The sequence below is a fragment of the Lampetra planeri genome, chromosome 10 (genome assembly GCF_965212315.1).
Source record: "Lampetra planeri chromosome 10, kcLamPlan1.2.h2, whole genome shotgun sequence".
NCBI lineage: Eukaryota > Metazoa > Chordata > Hyperoartia > Petromyzontiformes > Petromyzontidae > Lampetra > Lampetra planeri.
Window position 1 is genome coordinate 9,465,108 of NC_136116.1, and position 12,971 is coordinate 9,478,078.

Genomic DNA, 12,971 nt, shown 5'->3' on the forward strand with positions numbered 1-12,971 from the left:
CACCCGCGAACGATTCATTGTCAAGAAATGTACAGACCACCCCCTCAAGCATATGCGCACGCACAGAGTAAATATGTTTTACGCATAATATATGGTGGTCAATAGACTAAATGCACGATGCTATGTGCAGATGTGGTTTAATTAACCGTAATTGCCCACACCTGGTCTCTCTACAAATTGAAGTTGGAAAGTCATTGCCGCCCACAGGATTATGTAAAGCAAGCCTCACGCTTGCGACCGGGCGGACTTTTCCCGCAAGTGATATCAACAGCCACACCGCAAACCCCACTCGCGCCACCACTTCATTGGGTGGCCTAATATATAGTCTATTTAAATAAATAAAAATTAATTGGATTTCCAATTCTTTTTTTTCACCCCGTTTAATTAAATTATGTTTACTGGAGTAAAGGAGGTTCAAACAATCATTGAGATGGCAAGCATGCCAACAACAATAGCTTTAAGCTACCTCAGTAATACAATTAATGTTAGAGCCCTCAATCAATACAATGATGAACCAAGGCATTTCCCACACCCTGTGCCAATCATGCGGGTTGTTTGACAATACTTTGTCACGCTGGTCTGTGGACAAAGGGGAGGCAGGACCGGCTCAGATATTGCTCGCCATTGATGTTGGCCGTGGCGCGACGCTCATTGTGCAGTCCGCTAACCATTGCACAACCTCTCCACCTCCTTGCTACATTTATAGATTCAAATTTTTTTCTTAGAATAAATGCACGTAGGGCACGGTGAATGATGACAAGCGATATTTGTATTTTTTTATTTTTTCTAAGAGTGGAGCAATTTCTTCTGGATGCAAACAAGAACCCTAGCCACCTGCTTTCATTCAAACTTGTCTAGAATTAGTTACGACAAAGCATACAAGGAAAAGTGTCCCTTCTTAACCTTGTGCTGCATATCCATTGTCCAATAACAATGGTTTGCCAGAACAGTCCACACAGCACACGAGCATCTCGATGGCTTTTATCAAATCCCAGTCTTCGCTGCAAAACGCACTTTCGTTATTACCCTTTCAAAAGATCCAGTTGCCATAGTAGGTTCATCTTTTGCAGTGAAACGTCTTTTCTGCAATGCGCGCAGTTCAAGATTTAGTTTCATTTGAATAATTTATGATTGAACGCTTTTGTTTTCGAAGTCGTTTACTAATACATCGCTCTTGCCAAAGTCAACATGCACAGGCAGGAAGCCCTATTACCAATGCACACACATATAAACGTGTATACAAAGAGCTCCCGTAGAGTTATATATATTGTTTCCGGAAAATGCTGTTAGTGATCGCCTATTGAGCACAGCGCATGATGAGGCAGTGTGACCAGCGCTCAGCCTAACTGCCTTCATCTCCCCATTGCTGATGGGTTTTAATACACCGCACCAGGTACTCATTTAAAGCCGAGTCAACAGAATACGTTCTGACACGACCTGGCATCGGTGTTAGCCATGGCAAAGAATATAACTCATGTTGCATGGGTTAAGAGCACAGTGCCATCGCTTCACACACAGGCGTAGACGTAAAACTACAAATATCCCCCGTGTAGTCTTTTATAGACGGTTGGGACAAGGCCCCTTTAGCGAGCACGTGGTACGGCCAGCATCACGCCCAACCACCTCTGTCTGCCCAGTGATGATGTTATTACAACCCGTACCAGGTCACCAGCTTGGACATACACTACCGATGTTAGCCATGGCCGGGAATTAAACTCAAGTAGCCGGTTTCGGAGTAGCGATGTGCGCCAATCACGAACTACAACACTGTTCCGCAGACACACACACACACACACGTACACGATGCTGTATACAGACCGTGCATATATATGCATTATAGGTGTGTATGCTATATATACATTTACCATAACGTACATATGTAGACACAGCACTGCGTGCACTTACTTATCTTACTTGTGCAACAACATTCCACGCGGGAAGCCAATTTGCAGCCAGGCTGCTGAATAGCGTGTGCATGCATCTGGCCATCACAAGCGCACGTACATCATTTTGAGCATTGCAGCAGCACCTAATGAAAGGAAAATCCCGGTAAGAACGGTGACTCATGTGCGGAATGGCAGCAGCCTCTTTAGCATTCCCTTTCTCGGGAAGAAGGTTATTATAGTCAGCGTTAACACACCGTATTTATTATCCATGTGTTCATACAATAATAATTTAACGTATGACTGTTGCTCGCAGGGAAATGAGCGATGCATGGCCCCGTTTGAAACATTCGCCATGCAGAGATTTTTTCTCATTATGCGACATCCATCAAACGGCGGCATTAAAAATTCACCGTCACTTTTAGATAAATGGCCGAAATGCACGTGTCTGTTTTGCGCAGCGCTGAGAGCGGGAGGAATGGCCACATCAGAGGACGTGCACGTTTCCCGATCTAAGTTTTTTTTTTTGAGAACCGCTATTTACTCTCGGAATTTTAATGTTTCATCTTTTTTTTTCTTCCTGTACTCGGCCCCCTTTTTTATTTTGCGTGTGCAATCGAGCCGAGAAATTGGAAACAGGGTTCGTTTTTTGAAGAACAGCTCTCGACTCTTTTGCCTTTTTTTTATTGTTTTTCTCTGCTTGGACACTTCTTGTCAGCGAGGAGAGGCTGACGCTTGCTCAGAGTCACGAGCCCCCTTCCTTCGCCTGGCCTCGTCGCTTAAAGCTTATGACGTGGCTCAATTCCAGTTGAAGGTGCTCAGCCAAGCCTGGCCTTCATATCTTGCCAATGCTTAACTTGCACACAGATGGAACCCTAATTACAGTTAACCTAACACACGTATGTGGAAGTCTCATAGTTTTTCTTTGTGCGGAATAATAGTGGTCGTGCTGAAAGGTCAGCGCATTTTCAAAAAAATTAGACCGTTCAGACATTTACATTAATTTACAGTCCTTTGTCAATCCACGTCTTCTTCGTCTGGCTGATGTTGACCGAGAGCAGCAGCTACAATCGAACATTGAGGCAGTTGAGCCAGATAATTGCGTCACGAGTAGCGACATGTAATGCCGCGATGCCTCCTTTGTATTTGTGAATCAAGCACCGAGTCGTTCTTTGTTCCACGGTGGGCTTCTCCCCACACCATGTCAGTCTTGGGGGTTGTTCACCATACTTCACCACACTGGTCGGTGATGGGTTGCTGATGAGGGGTGGTCGTGAACTGCACGCAGGTTTCCGAGTTTATAGCACGAATCACCGCACCACCACTCGCCACCCAGACATCTCTATCACGAGGCAGCTTACGTAGCAATTTAATTTTTGTTTGACCCTATAACGTATCTAGAAAATGCAAATGCGTCTATCTACATATCTAGAAATTATCTCAACAATTATATTGTTCGGCTCAGAGACGTCACGATGATGCTTGGTTGTGGGAGGGTAAGAGATCGATTGTGTTATGGGAGTCCTCAATACTAAATTTTCAGTTTTGCTCAAAGCCTCCAGGAGTGCTTTTGTTGCCATCCATTAGGAAATACTCGGGTGATGCTTGCTACATAAATATCAGCCATCAGCATGCTCCCTCGATTCGCACGCTTTCGTGGTGTTTTAGCAGTGGGGGTGACTCAGAACCATAAATAACATTGCGAAGAGTTGACGGAAAATAAAGTTTTTGAAATAATGTTAATGCTACCCGAGAATTTTAATGAATTTTGTACGCCCTGCCCTGCGCGCACAATGACGTCGAAAAGTGAAGGTGGAATGTTTTAACAAGCCAAAGGAAATTAATATGGAGCGGCTATCCTAATTAAACCTGCGCCTCCTTTGTGCTCACGTTTGTGTGAAGAACACGCTCCCTCCGTTTTTATTGTTATTTTCCCTGCAGCGCGTTTGTCTATCAGAGCCATTGCACGGTCCCAATTAGAGTGAGCTATTGCTCAGAGTATCGCCTTCTTGCTTTCTGTTTTTTTCTTCCCCCCCCCCACGGCCAATTTATTCCCACCGTCAAAACCGGTGCGTGGCGGGGATTGTCTGCTTGAGTACACAAAAGAAAAGATCCCCCGTATAGCCTGAACAGACTGTTGGGGCAAGTGATGTTCGCGATAGTGAACTACCGGTGGTGTAGCCGTTAGCGCGCTACGCTACGAATCCGGCGACCCGAGTTCGATTCCCGCTCACGGCCAACGCCAGTAACGATTATTTTAATCTATCCCGGGCCTCCCCTAGGCCGACTCAGCCTCAAATGAGTACCTGGTGCAGTGTGTAAACATCGCCACTGGGAAGACAAAGGCAACCGGGCGTGGTGCTGCCCACCCACCTCCTCGTGTTGCCGTGCCGGCCTTTATAGGTGCTTGCTAACAGCACTTGCCCCTACACTCCATTAAGGCTACACGGAGGATCTTTGTCTTTGCACACACACACACACACACGCGCGTCGGGGAATCTTTGGGAGTCCGCGCGTACCGCGGTCTGCCCGTGCTCTCCTGCTGCCAGCGGCTTGTGCCAGGGCAAAATAACGGATCGGTTATGGAGATGCGTAGAGCACACGCACGCACACGCACGCACACGCACGCACACGCACGCACACGCACGCACACGCACGCACACGCACGCACACGCACGCACACGCACGCTCACAAACACACACTTAAGGCTCCATACGACAACCGCAGCACAGGTGGAGATCCAGCAGATGCAGCCGTGGAGAGCTGCACGATTGCGAGCCGCTTGCCGAGCCGCTCCTAAGGGATGCGTGCGTTCCCGATGAATTGCAACAAATCCAACAGTGGGGGCTTAAGATCCGAAATGCGGAGTTAAAAGTGCAACGTCGCGGGAAGAAGCGTCGCCTACGATGCATCACTTATGCGCTCCCACCGCCAAAAGTGGAGTCGCGTGGGCGTCAGGCGACTTCGATTTCGTCGAGCACGAAGAGGTGTTAACATTATTACGTCACGTAAATTGATCCGAAAATCCGACAAAGTTTTCGAGATTCACCTTGGAAATCCCCCCCCCCAAAAAAAAAATCCTACTTTTTGAATCTGAAAATCATCACCCGAACTGTCGCGTATTTGGTTCATGACTCTCAGGCGAGTCAATGGCTAAATCACTCGCAACTGCACATACCTGTCAACCCCTCATCAGTGCCCTTTCTTATTACAGACCAATTCAGATCTTATTGGTCACCCCGTGCCCTTATAAATATCAACGTTCATCCAAAAGTCTCATCACAAAGGAGAAACACAAACAAATAGACACATTGTTTTTTTTTTGCCCGTATTGAAACGGATGTACGCCGTATGGACCTAAAAAAAAGCTGAATTCCCCTGTTCAAGAATACGGCTGCACCGTACGGCTTGACAGGTATGACTGCATCTCTGATAATTGCTGCTCATTGGCCACAGGGCAAGAAAGGTAGATTCGGGTCGCCGTGTGCTACACGGGGCTCTGCCGCGCCGTGGGGGTGGGGGGGGGGTCTCACTGTGCGCTCACGCATTTCGTTTTGTACGAATCGCCCAAGCCGAGCCTGGAGGGCAAAAGTCACAAGCCATCAACCGCCCCCCCCCCCCCCCCAGAGCCACGTGTTTCTACGGTAGCTCGGGCCCAAAATTCAAAGGGTTGTTGTTATTGTTGCTGTGAAAAAAAAACTCACAACAAATGTAATGGGAAAAAAATAATAATTCTGCCACTGGATTTACTGCGGACTTTCTGCGGCTTCGGCGTCTGACGTGTGGATTCTGTTCAAGTCGCTGAAGAAGCGGTAGACGTGTGGAGCCAGTAATGTGTGGCTTTGTTTAGCCATATATTCTTCTCGATTATCAGCCATTATCATCTTCAGAAAGCAGTGGTGATATACGAATCTCTTTTTGCGAGAGAGACCTGTGTAATTTACAATTTTGACTGTGAATTATATATGTTTTTATGATGAACATTGCAATAAATATTGTGATTTATCTTTGACACCAGCATTCAAAGACCTGCTCTTGCAAATTATGCATTAAAGTCGCTCATTATTTACCCGGAGAAGCATTTCTGCGTCTCGAACAACATCTTTTTGTTAGGAGGGTCCTCCACTGGGATGTTTGTCCATTAATGTGCCTTTGCCTTCACGTGGGGTACTCCCTCTAAACCCACGCATATTTTGACGAATATCAACCCTGTGAACAATAGCTTGATGGCAAGCATTCCAAATACGTTCGTTTACAGCTTCCTAAATAATACAGCGCTTGGTCAATCTATTGCTGGAAGAAGAACACCCCTTGCCTCCCTGTGTAGGTCACGAGAGTTGTTTGACTTTACTTAACCACGCTGGCGAGTGTAGGTTGCTGAAGTTGCATCCCAGGATGAGTTCAGATATCGCTCGCCATTGATGTTAGCCATGACTGGGAATCGAACTCAAGAATCGGGGTTCGTAGTGTAGTGTGCTAACCAGTGCGCCACCACTCCACCCCAGCAACTTAAATACTACTCTGTATGTTCACCACAATTTATAAGACTGTTCTCCAAGATGTTTCCAACACGGCATTGGCTATAACACCAACCGGATTTCTCATTCACTCGTCTGTTAACACACGCGCTCTGTGCAATGCATCTCATTTTGCTCAAGCAATGAAGGAAATGGTGAAACAAACTACTTAAACTCCCCAAACACAAACGTCCAACCTGCGGAACCATAAAGCCGGTAATTGTGAACGTCTACGAGATTTCCAAAAAGAAATGATCAAGATACGTGAAGCCCGGAGGCAGATTTTTTGTTCGAGAGTGGAGACGATATGCTAATTACACACCCTCGTGTATTAACAACTAATTGTAATCTAATTTTACCCCGAGTCAGGCGCGCCGACGACTCGAGCCGGGTGAATCGGCGCCGTCTCGCGGTGTCCGCGCAGCGCACGGGGATGAGACTCGAGCGGCAAAAAAAAAAGAAACCACAGCGGAGCCGCAGGCTGAACGGGGAGCGACACGGGACAGGGGGAGCCATGTGGCACGGCTCTTCCTGATAGCTCACTGACAGGATGAGTGAAGCGGCTATTGGATTGATGATGGTGATGATGTTGTTAGCATCATGTTCATGATGTACGCATGTTGCATTGAGTATGTTGAACTTCTTTCGCACCGTACGTTGCCAACCGTGCTCATCGGAGACGAGGGGGAAAGACAACAAACGAAACACAAAAAGCTGTGTTCAAGAAATTCGTTTTTAAGTTTGATGATGTCAGGGTGACTGCATGATCATTGGGTGACTGGAAAATGCTTGGATTATAATAATGGTTTTATTGTTATTCTAATAATAATGAATGATTATGATGATAATAATTGGATGATTGTAATATGCTTGGATCAGTTGACGTGATAAATATTAATTGTATGACAATGATTAGATTGGACGATGACTGGATAATAGTTGGGTTATTGTATTATGATAATGATGGTGGCAGTCACTGCATATGTCCACGACGCTGTTATAAAGTTCAAAACACACATTCGTTACAGAACACATAGCTACGCACAGACGTACATACCTACAGACTTGTAGTCGACAATGATGTGACCCCATGCTCGAGCAAATGCGAGGCGTTGCGCATCTCTGTTGACAACCAAAAGCCATTAGTGGTGGAAATTCTGGATGTCTATAACAGGGCCAGGTCTCACCATAAGACATCCGCTGTTCTCGTAATCTGACAAAGTGGCACTCGTTTCTTTTTTACCTCGGAGGAATTAAACACTAAGTTTGACCCCGAACAGGCATTTGGACTCGCAATCATTTGCAAATCGACACATCCATGTACAGTACAGATATTGTTGCAGTGTTTTTTTTACTTTAGAGGAGTTATCCTTCAAAATATTGCAATGGAAAGAATCCCCTGAGGGAATAGGGCCTCTTGTCCATTGGTGAGCTAAATGGCGCGTGTTGACTATGGTTATATAGTTTAAGTGCAGGGAACATAATGTTTAGGCTTTTTATTTGTGTCATTTAAATAATTGAATTGGGAAGATCACCGCTGAGAATAACACATACCTTTCACAATGGACTGCAGTTCCATTTAACAAAAAGTGGAATTCCAAGGAGGATAAATAAAGGGCTGGCAATAGATGGAATGGGGAGGCGGTGAAACTGGCCGGGTTTTTTGTGCGGAAAGTTTTCAAAAGCAACGATGTGGACCGAGGGTCATATAAGGAGCCCAACGCCAAATAAAACACCATCTTGACAACGAGAAAGAAACAGAAAAACACACACAGACAAAAAGAAAACCCAGCAACTATCGTAACTCTCTCACAGACAACGCCGTTACATTATGGTAGTCGTCATCCTTCGGCCTGGGGTGACTAACGACATTACAACTCGTATTAGGACCCCAATAGGAGCTACTGATGGTGTCCTGGGGTTCCGTAGTTAGCCTGTTATATACGCCGCTATAGCAACCGTGTACAAGTTAAACATGCCAGGAGGGCTACCTGGTCTACATCGGTCAATCCGGGGGCTACACCAGCTACTGCTGGACCCTGAATGACCGCGGTGACCTCCAGCGGCCGAGGGTTTTTGTGTGCCGAAGGGAGATGGCTGCCGCAGCCTCCAGCAGGGAGTCAACTCCCACATTAACCCCACGCTGGCCTCGGCGTATGCGTGGAAGGGACGAGTCGGTTTCCCTAAGGCGGCCGGAGTCACGCGGAGAGAGTAAACCTGCCATGGCACACCAGCGTGGGTGTCATTTAAACGTACCCACTGGAGCAAATAAACACCAATTTAGGTGTTCCCTTACAGCAGTCCGCGAGCTATTTTACACTGCATGACTTTGCTTAAAACGTGTTTACCAAAGAAAATAAGAAAATGCTCCCCCCCCCAAAAAAAAATAACAACACAAAACCAAAAGTAATCAACAATTTGACGCCTAATATCGTGGGCTAAATTTGGAAAGTCTCTTCTCACTCTCTCACCCTCCACTGGGTCCAGAAAATATGTTTATAATCAAAGTTCGTTCTCAATCTGCGAGTTCTCATTTCTCCATGTGACCTGAACAAAATGAGCCCAGCGACCAGACGCGGTGTGGAGATCCCTTGTTTGCCATGTCTCCTGGGCTGGCTTAAAAACATTTTAGTTTTAGCGCGCAACACTTTGTACGTTTTTTTTATTCTTCCTCCTAGCCCGAGGGTAAACGTTGAAGGTATAAAAAAAACATCGATTTTAATCTCACCTGAATGCGTTCATTTACTCCGATACACGTGTTTTCTACACCACTGCCCTGCATTATTTGTAGATATAATAACGTTGATGGAGGGATTTTTTTTTTTACAATTTGCATTTTAATACAGTTAGTCCCCACAGATTACTTTTAACTTGTGAAATGCCTCTACGCACAATTACAACTCCATGCCAATGCCGTCATTGATTTTCTTCACCCCAAATTCGCTCCATACTATAAAGAGGCATTATTTCATAAAAATCCATAGAATTAATTAGCCTTTGGCACGAGCACTGATTACTTTACACGGCCTCACCGCAGCTCAGCGCCCCCAGCTCCCCGCTCGCACCAAACATTATCCTCCCGGCACCTTTCCTAACACTCAGGTTTAATAGGCACGCTGCAAAATGCAGTGCACACACTTTTGGTGCGTACACGTGTTTACACGTAACAAGAGACAAATACAAAGATCCTCTCGTGTAGCCTGTAGCAAAGTGCTGTTAGCGAGCACCACGACGGAACAGTACACGAGGGCGTGGGTGGCCAGAACCACGCCTGGCCGCATTTGTCTCCCCAGTGGTGATGCTTGCACACCACACTATGTACTCATTTGAGGCTGAGTTGACCTAGGGGAGGCCCATGCCCGCTTCAGATAATCGTCACTGGTGTTGGCCATGAGTGGTAATCGAACTCGGGTCGCAGGGTTCGTATCGCAGCTCGCTAACCACTAAACGACCGCTCCCTCGTAACATGCAACACACACCTGATGACATGCAGGTATACACTTAAAATGTTCCCATCATCATCGTGAAGTATCGAGGAATAACAACATTTTTCAGTATGATGCTACGTTTTAATATCCAGTCAAGAGCTTTGGGAGATGGGGGAGTGAATTTTTGGAGATGTTTCTGGGGAATGAGTATGAGTTGTTTACCAGCTGTTCCATGGTATGAAGTCGTTCACTGGATTCGCATTGTGGAGTGCCCTTGGGTCTCCGTTTGTGCAGAAAGTATCAGCAGCGTTCTTGTGATGTTGCAATGCCATCATCATCATCTCTTAACGTGTAAGCCACGTAATGCCGTGTGGACTTCGGACGAGATTAATTAAATTATTATGGTCTGTGTAGTGATAATAATTTTCAGCCAAAATCTCAACCCACTGGTGGATGAAGGACTCAACAATCCGTGTTGATTATGGGAATTTGTTTGACCATACTTCACCATACTGGTCATTAGCGGTTGGAGAAAGGAGGGGGGGGGATCCAGAACAGGTTTTAATATCGCCACTGATGTTAGTCGTGACCATGAGTCAAACTCAAGTGGCCGGATTGATAGCGCGCTGTGCTGACTCCGACACCACTGCGCCACCCCACGCGGGGTATTCCACCGTACGTGCTTACTGCACAACATTACTTACATTACTTACATGACTTACATTCCAGTGCCTTCCCATTGACACCTTCTTGCTGAGCTGCCACGGAGCTTTGTGTGCGAAACAGCTGCAATATCACACCGGGCAATACAAGGCCGTTCTTTAGTGAGCGTTGTTTGCTTTTTATTGTATTTTCCCCAAAGTTGATCCCACGAGACATATCACGAGGCAAAAAAAAATATCTATTCGGAACTCTTGCAGAGCAATGCAACCCTTCTGATCAGAAAACAGCCCACAAAAGTGGATATCACAGAGTTACCTCTGAGATCCCTTCAAGTGACATCATATCCACATGCTATGGTGGGGGGGGGGCAGCACTTTCCCATCCGCCCTGCCAACCGGAAGTATTGTTCATCACTTGCCAGGCAAACCCATATTTTATATTCTCAGAGCTGGAATTTGCCAAATTAGATGCATAACCAAATGTAACATTATGTTTTTTTGTGATGTATATGGTGACCAATCAGAGCCACCATCAACTCACTGCCCTCGATAATCCGGTTTAATCACTTGAAGCGCCACGGATTCACAACTAGGATCATAGTGGTGCAAACTCAGTGCTCTGACCTCTGAGCCACCTGACTGCTTCATTTAGAGCATTTCCTATCGTGTAGAGATGAACACTGAACTTTCTCTTGAAACCGTACAAAATCTAGTAAGTCAATCACAAGCGCTCTTTAAGACCTCGCTTCTAAAATGTCCCACACAGGACCCTTTATCTCCCATCCAGCAATCTGCAAAGCACTGCATGCGGTGGCCTAAATTACACACACACACATCACCGCCACCATGAGTATCATCATCAGCATCAGTGGTGGCGTCCTACAACTTTCTCAGTCTACTGACAGATGAGGACCTCTTTGCAAATGCCACCATAAACACCATATGGCCCACAAAGCGTGGAAATTACTAGCAGAATTATTTAGAATATAACCAAATATGAACGCTGTACATTGAAGCGTAGTGTACACACACTCCTACGGACATGTATTCTATGATGCGGTGTATATGTACGAATGTATATTTTTCATCCCAAAACTGAAATGTTTACTGGAGATTTAAATTGCGAAGGTGCAGAGGCAGCCTCGTCAATTACCGAGTGTTGTTGCACACATCGGGCCCGTGGTGCCGCGGCGGTTTAACGGGCCACGTATAATTTACATATCGCTTGAGAGAAGCCGCGCGCTGGATCTCATCACAACGCTAACAGCCCCACGCGCTCATGGGTGGCATGGGGCATGGGGTGGGGGCGGTGGGCGGTGGAGGGGGGGGGGGCTGTTGGGGTGAGGGCAAGGTGGAGATGGATGTTACCCCAGCCACGCGGCCCCAATACCCCTCACGACGCTCTGGTATTGCCCCCGGGTCTTCAGAAGCAGCGCACTATCTGAATTAGCAAACGCATCCACGCAAGGTTAAGCCCGAATCAGAAAGCGTTTTCTGCCTTCACATTTGAGTCTATTACCATAATACTTACGATAATATTGTTTGCATTCCTTTGTCATGCCGCTGCCAAATGCATGCCCCTCCACGCTGTGTTGTTATGAGATGTTGTTTGGCAATACTTTACCATGCTGGCAAGCGTGGATTGTGGATAGGAGAGCTTTGGGCCAGATCAATGTTTTCTTTTTTTTCTTTTATTTTAATTTTACCTACGTGACTTTACCGAAAGAACCAAAGAGTATGGATTCCTGCAGTCACGAAAGCTACAAATCAAGATTAGATCAAATATCATTCGCCACTGATGTTGGTTGTGGTTGGAAATCCAACTCAGGTTGCCTGGTTCACATCGCAGTGTATTAACCACTGCGTCACTGCTCCCCGCAATCAATCATCATGCTAGTTTAACACGGAGGCTTACACGACCAATATCCATTATAGAGGGTTTTTTTTGGGTTAGATCGCGTAAATATAAATGTCTCATTAAACCGACCACCACCCAACACAGCCAATAAATAAGGTTTGTCACGTAAACAAAACATGCCAATTTGTATACATTCATATTTAAGCAATCTAACCCCAAAAAACTCTATTATGATTAATAATGCTATGTTTTAATATAGGAAAGGCTGACTGGGTCTCAAGACATTTTAAGCATTGTTCCTGCGTTTTAATGTTTAGCCGAACACGCGTTGTTTTTGTGTGGAAGGAAAATGTAACACTTGGGAGAAAACTCACCCGTACAAGTGGGTTAACATTGAGAGATCTGCGCGAATTTGTGCACAAACCCTCTTGCCGTGCTGCAATCTCCAGGCCACGTCGTAGCCTGGTGGGTGTGTGATGTTCGCAGATATCTGCGATCCACGATTCCTCACCTTCCATTGCGCTGGGCCACAGGCATGATCTCAAAATAGAGGAATTACATTTGGATGCATGTTCATAGCAATGACCATAAGTGTGATAGTCATCAGTGTGAGTAAAGCTTG